At 32.5% G+C, this 9,101-nt stretch overlaps 1 long non-coding RNA gene across 1 annotated transcript; it reads right to left on the bottom strand.

The window, feature by feature from the left end:
* Window positions 1-3,197: 3,197 nt before the first annotated feature.
* LOC111629663 lies at window positions 3,198-8,089 on the bottom strand. The gene is made up of 4 exons (XR_002757387.1): window positions 8,004-8,089; window positions 3,773-3,841; window positions 3,635-3,709; window positions 3,198-3,558 (listed from the first exon to the last, which is right to left on the bottom strand). It is a non-coding gene; the product is annotated as an uncharacterized LOC111629663 (long non-coding RNA).
* Window positions 8,090-9,101: the final 1,012 nt, after the last annotated feature.

Genomic DNA, 9,101 nt, shown 5'->3' with positions numbered 1-9,101 from the left:
CGATTTCTGATATTATTTTTCTGCGAAAACTTCGTTGACCTTTGGAGACATCATTAATATAAATAATTTTTATGGCCGTTAAATAAGAAATGTTTCTTTCACAAGAAATGTATAAAATTACAGTACTAAACAGACGATAGGTCGCCTAACTCGCCGTAGCGTGACGCTAGACGGCGAAAAATATATATTTAATTATAATAAAGTTACAATAAATTAAGTTAATATATAATTATATATACAGTACCTAATTTATATATAATTAATATATAATTATATGTACAGTACCTAATTTATATATAATTTATATAATACTGTCCAGACGATAGAAATCTCTCCGTAGCGTGGCGCTACGGACGGCGGGTAAGTAGTTCGGCTGCCCGATGACGTTTTACGTATCATAGGAGTTATTTTTACCGTTGTTTACGGATAATGCCACAATTTTTATAGGAATCATAACTATAGGAAACGGTTTTATAGGGGGATCTACTGTACTGCCACAATTTTTATAGGAATCATAACTATAGGAAACGGTTTTATAGGGGGATCTACTGTATATACAATTTATATAATACTGTCCAGACGATAGAAATCTCTCCGTAGTTGGCGCTACAGACGGCGGGAAAGTAGTTCGGCTGCCCGATGACATTATAGGTAATTATAGGGAATTTTTACTGTTTTTTATGGATACCGGTCACAATTTTTTCGTAGTTTTATAGGAATTGTAATTATAGGGACCGTAATTATAGGGGGGTCGACTGTAAAACTTTGATATTTTTAACTTTCAGAAACACTGGCGCAAACTAATTGGGTTTTCGACGTTCAGACTCATCCAAAAATTTGCCATCACAGAACAATTTGCTTATATGTTATGTAGATCTATTTGTAAACTTGAGTATTTTATTTCTTTCCTTAATTCAAATTTGAGTCAAAATATTCCTCAGAAAACTGAATGTTTCTTATCCGTTATACTTGCATTATAGTTACATGTTCTCTTTTATTCCGTATTATATACCAAACTTAAAATATATTAGTAAAACTAGCAGTAAAACTGAATTGCGCTCTTTCAAAGAACATTTTGTAACTAAACGCATCAGTGTCTCTAATAATTCGTTTTTGAATTACTGAGAACCCCAATCATCGACCTTTACATATTCTGTTTGTATTTATTGTAAAAATTTGAATAATATTTAATGGAAACTACAACTACGGTAAAACATTTAAAGCGTCTTAAGCCATGTTTAATTATAATTAATAGTAGATAACAATTACTTGTTAAAAGTGCTACCGTTATATAATGCTTTAAGAAAACTTTTTATTGTTCTCCCAGTCGTGTAATTAAAGCTACAAATACTGGACACATCAATACATTCGAAACTGTAGTTAATCTTTACTTATGTAACATAGGTGGTGACTATTAACTATATTAAAGGCTGGTAGCTAATTGCAATTTTTTTACGTTTTCAGTATAAAATACTTTAGTTCAAAAGTCATTAGTTCTACCTCATTTTTTGTTGACACTAAAATTATTGATTGTCTTCCACAGAGTGGAAAATGATTAAATTTGATTGTGCTGAAGATCATTTGCGATAAGTTTTGAAAAGTTTGAGTTTCAAAAATGAGTCAAAAATGAAAATTTTTTGTATAAAAGCAGAACATGAAAATAAGCTAGAGTTCAACAGCAAAGCCATTTTTTTCAAAGACTGCTTGCATTCCCAAATTAATTGGTCACAATCTGACTTATGAACACCATAAGTAGGTTGTTCTTGCGTTATTTAATCAGACCAGATTTGCCGATTCGCATGTTTTTATGGAAGGACTTATTCCAATTATTCCATAAAAGATTAATTTAAAAAAAAATTGTTGTAAAGATTGTGATTATTAAATTATTAGAGGCTTCTAGAATGCCGTAGTTTGCCTAAATTTTTTCTTTAGTCAAACTAAATTTTCTTTACTAATTGTAGTTCCTCTACATAAACAGTCGGTGACGGCGCAAGCCCAGTTTTCATGTATAAATGGTTTTGTAGCCGAAATCGAATCATCGAACGAACATGCTCAAATTGTTTAGCAGCTGCTTGTAGAAGCGAGTCATTCAAAACTCAATTCAGAGCCAGTTCTACATTTTCGCTTTTAATTTTTTGCGTTTTGGTACCAATAAAACAAACAAACTTAGTTTTATAACAAATAATTACGAAATGGTAAACAATTGAATTGGAAATAAAATTCAAAATTAGACTAATTACAATAGAAGATTGTAGGAACAACAAAGATATAGGAATTATATTAAGCTAGGCGAACATATACAGGAGACTTTACTGAAAATTTTATAAATCTAAGTTATATAATTAAATGCTGTATATTTACATTTGAAATATTATATATAAAAAATTTCCATGTTCTTTTTCTCTTGTCTACACGGTTGTAAATCGATTTTCTAAGAGATTGCACCAGAAAGATCTCTAATTTGCATAATTTTATTTTTTTCCTGCATCTATGAGTAAATGCTTTAGTTCTTTCGCCCGCTCAATGACCATTACTTCTATCTAGGACTGTAAACTTACATAGTTTAATAATACCNCCAAATTTCACCTGCTTAGGTTCAACGGTTTGCTCTAGGTGAATCAGTGACTCAGTCAGTCAGTCAGGACAAGTAATTTTATATATTTAGAGATTCGTATTTAGTAATTTTATATATATATATATATATATATAAAATTACTAAATACGAATCTCTAAATATATAAAATTACTTGTCCTGACTGACTGACTGAGTCACTGATTCACCTAGAGCAAACCGTTGAACCTAAACAGGTGAAATTTGGTACACAGTTAGGGTACGTCATGCAAAGCTCACAATAAGAAGGGATTTTTCGAAATTCCCAAGCGGGAAAGCGTTAAGGCTTAACCTGAAGAACGACTTTTGAAATTGATTCCATACTTTCCCTTAAATTGATAATATTTCAGACATTGTTATAAATATTTTCATATATTTCGATTTTTTAACCAAATGTTCGAACCGTTTTAAATTCGAATTTGTTATTGGATATTGGTTCGATTATAGAACGATTGTAAACGTTGCAGAAAATTGATCAAATTGAAAACAGTTCGTTTGATTCTCGGAAATTCTCATCATTCTCAGCGGTAAATGTTATATAAGAATTACTATGGTTGTTGAAATATTAAATATAAATGGAGTTTGCTTTCAAAACCTGCGCGTACGAAGTCGCGGGTAACAGCTAATTTAACTATAAAAATAAAACACATAGAATATCTTAACGGCTTTAAAACCGCAGAAAAATTCAAGCTAACACACATTCTTACTTAAATAAAAAAAAGTATCGAATTTCAACATTCCTAAATTATGTTAGAACGAAACCGTCTTCTAGAAGTGCCGTATTGCACGAGAAACAACTATATTTTAATAGGAAATCGATCAGTAGCAAAGGTTTAAGTTGACTTCGTGTGATTGAATTTATAAATCTGTTCACAGTTTTCTTTCTTATTTGAAACGGTTTTTAGTTTTAAGAAACCGGAGAAAATGGAATGTAGTGTTCTTGCCATCTGAAATATAAAGCAAAATCATTATCAAATCTGTTTAGAGAAAGTTCTAGAAAATAATACTAAAGGAAAAAGCAACCTTAAAAACAATTCTCTTATCTACCACTAAAAAAGACAGAAAGACTTTTCCAAATCTTTTCATAAAATTTAAAATCTGAAAGTACGAATAGAAAATATAAAATAATTATTTATTAAATGATTATAGAAAAACACACACCTTCAGCTTTATTTTCAGTCCAATATCACATCCTGCGAATTGTCTGACGTCTTGAAACGTATTTTCTATCTGCAGCAGAGAAATAAAACAGTATAGAAATAAAATAAATAAAAAAAAATACGTCAATAATGTATGTAGAATATAAGTACCGTAAATGCGAGCGAGCACAGCAGACATCCAGCTATTATGCAAATACAAGTAAATGTTACCATGAGTAAAAATATTAAATATTTAACGGAATATAAAAATTCCAAAATTAAAAATGCATAGCAGTAAAAACTTGTACCCCAAAGGACAACAAAATAGATAATTACAAATACTAAATTGTACTTGCTGTTGAATTGTTGCATAAAAAGCCAAAGCTCTTCGTGATGCAGCATTAATTCGTTTAGCTTTTTCTGTAACTCTGAACCGATTCTTTTAATTAAAAATAATTCCCGAGACAATTGTTCGAACTCTTGATAAGCGATAATGCATATCAAAGCCACTATTAATAAAGTAAAAGCAAGTCCGCCTATAACATAACTTATAGGTATGAAAATTTGGATACTACAGAATAGAGCTTCAATGCAAAATTTTTTCTTGTTTTCTATATGAGGATAAAGAACGAAAATCACAAGAATTAGAAATAAGATAATAATTACTATTATAATTATAGACACAAGAAAAACAATTTTTCACAATAAGTTGTAATTATTCTTCATTTTGCTACGAAAATTCTCGTTCTTTAATACCTGTATCAATACCACTTTGGTTCTTCTTATGCATCTGAAAACAATACAATAACTGATAGATAGAGAAGAATATAACAATTTGAACAATATGGAGTGAGTTTTCAGTGTATCAAATTCTCCGATGCAAATGGAATATTCGTTTAAACCCGGCATTGTTTCCCAAATTAGAAAAATTGTTCGTTGCCATAAACAAAATTCCATTATTCGAACGTATATATTCATAAATTTTGAATTTTTACATATTCTAATTTTGTTTCGGCAATTGCATGATTCAAGCGGATCTATCCGAAATATGAGGGCAGTCGTCCAACAAGGACTAAGGAAACAGTTCATACAAGTTACTTTTTCCCCACGCTTCACGAAGCAAAATGATGATCTGAATATAAATGGTTGTTACATAAATCCATTATCTCTTAAAAATGGGTGATATGCATTATTAATTTCCTGCCATATTTTCACCGGATAGAATTGAGAATTAATTAGCTAAGTGCACGTTTTATTGATTGGTCAAGAAATTAAACGCTGGAGCTAAAAGGTAGCTCTGTAATGGCACGAATATGGATGGCATTTTAATTCAGGAAATGGTATTGTTTTCAAAAGTAAGGGAAAGTTTGGCAAGAGCTCACAATTTTAGTATAATGATGTAATTACAAAAATGTTAATTGTGTGAAAACCGAGGGGGTTAGTTGTCCCCACTTACCCGCGGCTCTGTCAGAGGATAGCTTTATAGGACGGCAAAATAAAATGAGTGGGGAGGTCAATGAGTACGCCGACAGGTTCCCAAATAAATACACAGGTTGAACAAGAATAACAAATTTAATAAACAACTATAAAATTGTACATATCAAAGGCTAAGGTAAAGATCTACAAAAATTTTATTCTACGTGGCGACAATGATTTGTCTTTCATATGAAACATCTAATCTCTATTTTCTAAGTTAAATTAAGAGACGAGAGGGAGACCTCTCGGAGAGAGACTTCGCAGAGAGAGAGTATACAAATAGATATCCAAAAAATTACCACTAATTTCCCGATCCGTAATATGGGTCGTTGGTGAAAACGTTCCTGGATCGTCACGGCAATCATGGCGGTATGAGTCAGTAGATGTGACAGTCGATGTCCGCCTTGTGAATGTCCGCCTTGTAAATGTCTGCCTTGTGGACTGCGTCCAAGCCCTCTTTATACTCTTTTTGAGGAGGTGAGAACTATGACATCATTCATGATTTATCCGCACACCTGTTAGTGTGTTGATGTTTGGATCTAGCTAGTACGGACCACTGACACAGAGAAGTTTGTTTAATTTATTGATATTGGTGTCTAGAAGATATGATTTTATAATATAAATTTCTATAGGTTTGACGGCTCTCATCCATAAATTAACATTCATCTGACAATAATTTCTTTAACCTGGTCAACTATCTAGATATTGTTTATTTCAAACGTCGCGTTTGACTACGAACGAGGCGATTTATTGCTGTAACAACGTGTCACGTGCAACCAAAGAAAAGGGAAAAACATCTCTTATTCCCGTCTTGTTGATATTAATTAATTAACGTCTATAGAATTACCTTTAAACAAATGAAAAAGATTTCTTTTATTGATATGATAACGACTTTTTTCGAGGAGATAGTCTCAATCATCGACCGCAGAATGCCCCCTTTTCCCTTTTTACCTAATCACGAGGTTTATTAGAAAGGTTATGTTCTAAAACAAAAGGATTTTGTACCGTCACAATTGCATTCAAAAATCTTATCAAAATACATTCACAAATCATTCTAGATTAAACGGGAGTCATTCGCACAGCTTTGTATTCAAAGAAATTAATATAAAAACAATTCTTCTACAGCAGGGCTTCTTAAACTATGGGTCGCGACCCCATTTGGGGTCGCTTAGCGAAATCTGGGGTCGCGAGATTTTAATGAAAAATATTGAAAATAATTTGTGAGAGTTTGAAAATGGCAAGCTTTGTGTCATAGGTTTCGTGAGTTGCTCTTTGTGTCACTTCTGGTGCAGGGAGACAATGATTCAGTAACACTGATTATAGTGTGAACTAGTGCAGTGTTGTCGCTTTTCAGTGTATTCAGTTGTCTCTGTTCCAAGGTAATCAGGGCTGTGGAGTCGGAGTCAGAGTCGTCAAAAAATCCGCCGACTCCGACTCCTTTTTACTTACCAACTTGTTATGTATATAAAACGGAAAAGTATTGGAATCGTGTCAAATTTGACCCTCCAAGTTTTTTTTTTGCAAATCTACACGTTTGGAGAACTCCCGAACCCCTCAAAAAAGTCAANAAATGAAAAAGATTTCTTTTATTGATATGATAACGACTTTTTTCGAGGAGATAGTCTCAATCATCGACCGCAGAATGCCCCCTTTTCCCTTTTTACCTAATCACGAGGTTTATTAGAAAGATTATGTTCTAAAACAAAAGGATTTTGTACCGTCACAATTGCATTCAAAAATCTTATCAAAATACATTCACAAATCATTCTAGATTAAACGGGAGTCATTCGCACAGCTTTGTATTCAAAGAAATTAATATAAAAACAATTCTTCTACAGCAATGAACACCTCAACGCCTCTGCAATCCTGTTTTTTTATATAAAGCAAGGGTGTTATGATCGCCATTTAAGATTATGTCATAAACACTAAAAACTACAGGAAATCCACCCTGAAGAATACATAACTCACAAATGACTTGCAGAAAATGCCACATTCTGCCAGAAACAATACAACTTATAACCTCTGATTGCAATCTCTCAGAACAGACTCTTACCCCAAGAGCTCGCACAAAAGCATAAATTATTTAACATCTATGTACCATATTACAAATATACTCCGTAGGCAGTCTTAGCAAATAACACATACAAAATATACTACGACAGAGTTATAATCACAGATAAAAAATTCATCATCTTACACACTGACTTCACTCTCATTCACAAATGCATTAAGATCGCTTATATAATAGACATCTCTGTTCTAAATACTCATTTATAGAATGAGCATTCATAAAAAATTCTCATTCTGAAATAATCAATCAGTACCTTACACTCGTTCAAAAAATAAGACCGCTGTGGATGACAAATAAGGTATTTATTGCACCTGTCGTCCTTTCTTCTGCTGGTGTCATACCACGTACAATACACAAAAGTCTAGAAACATTAAATCTTAATAAAACACATACATGACACTACAGAAAGCTGCAATAATTTCTATTTCTATTTCGATTAATATGTCTGATTAGGTGAAAGATTTAGAAATTTGGCATGGTTGCTTGTATAGCAGGGGCATTAATGTGTTAAATTTTGGTGGATATTGGTCGAAAGGGTGATAAAGGAGATTTATACGTCATATTTCAAGAGAAGGAATTTAAAATTTTGCGCTGGTTTTTTTTTATAATGGTGTTCCGCATCAAATGAAAAAAGTTTCGTCGAGACAGGCTCAGTATAAATTAAAAAATAACGAAATAGAAAGTCTAAATATAAATATGAACACACCTGAATTCTACTTGCCGAGTTTTTTTCTCTTTATTCAAACGTTTTCGGCCTATTTGGATAGGCCATCCTCAGGCTTTTCTTTATCGTTCCGAATTGGAACCATTCGTTCGAATTTCATTTTGATTCGAATTTTTGAAATAAGTTAACAACTTTTTGTATATTACATAAATAAACAAAATAAAGTATATAAATAAAATAAAATAAATAAATAAAATATGTCCTTATACGTGATACAAACATTAAATAACATATTTTTACATGCGTCTAAAATTATAAAATAATAACTTCTTATAAACCCCAGTTCCTACTTTATGGATTATTGAAACCCATACATTTTTGTATTTTGTATTTCCATGCTGTTGGTAATGTATTTGCATCCTTTTCATTTAAACATCGGTTCCTCATTTTACTTTTGTATGTCTCTATTTTTTCCATTTCCATCGCTATAGACGGTGAGTGCACTGCTCTTATGATCTTCGCTTCATCCCACTTAACTATTGCTCCGTCCGCCTGTGCCATGCTTGCCAATATCGTGCTATTAAGTCCTTTACTAACACTGTATTTGTGTTCTTTTACACGCACTGCAAGGTTTCTTCTGGTCACCCCTACATATTCTTTATCGACTCCCATTTGTTGGTTTTCATATGGGATAGTGTACACCCCCGCTGGCTCTTCCATTCTTATTTTGTACTTATCGTTCCTTAATAATCTGTAAATGTTGGGTTCTCGTTTGTAAATTATCCTTGTATTTTTGTATTTTCCTAGCTCATCCACTACTTTTCTTGTCTGTTCATTGTATGTGAACTTGTTGAATGCAGCTGTGTTGTTATGTGCTGTTGTAGTTTTATTGTTTTCCATAACTTCTGATAAGGCCTTTGATTGTGGACGTTTTGTACCCTAAACTTCTTGCTACTTTTTGTATTCTATCCATTTCCTTGTCACGGTCTTGCACATTGGTGCAGTACAAGAAGGCCCTCTTTATAAGTGCCTTAAACGCAGACAGTTTATATCTATACGGGTCCTTCGACCATGAACGTATGTATAACGGAGCATGTACAGGTTTCAAATATACTGCCGTTCGTATACTTCCTAGTTTAA

The sequence above is a fragment of the Centruroides sculpturatus genome, unplaced genomic scaffold (assembly GCF_000671375.1).
Source record: "Centruroides sculpturatus isolate CEXI.00-Female unplaced genomic scaffold, Cexi_2.0 scaffold238, whole genome shotgun sequence".
NCBI lineage: Eukaryota > Metazoa > Arthropoda > Arachnida > Scorpiones > Buthidae > Centruroides > Centruroides sculpturatus.
This window is presented reverse-complemented; position numbering and strand designations above follow the sequence as displayed.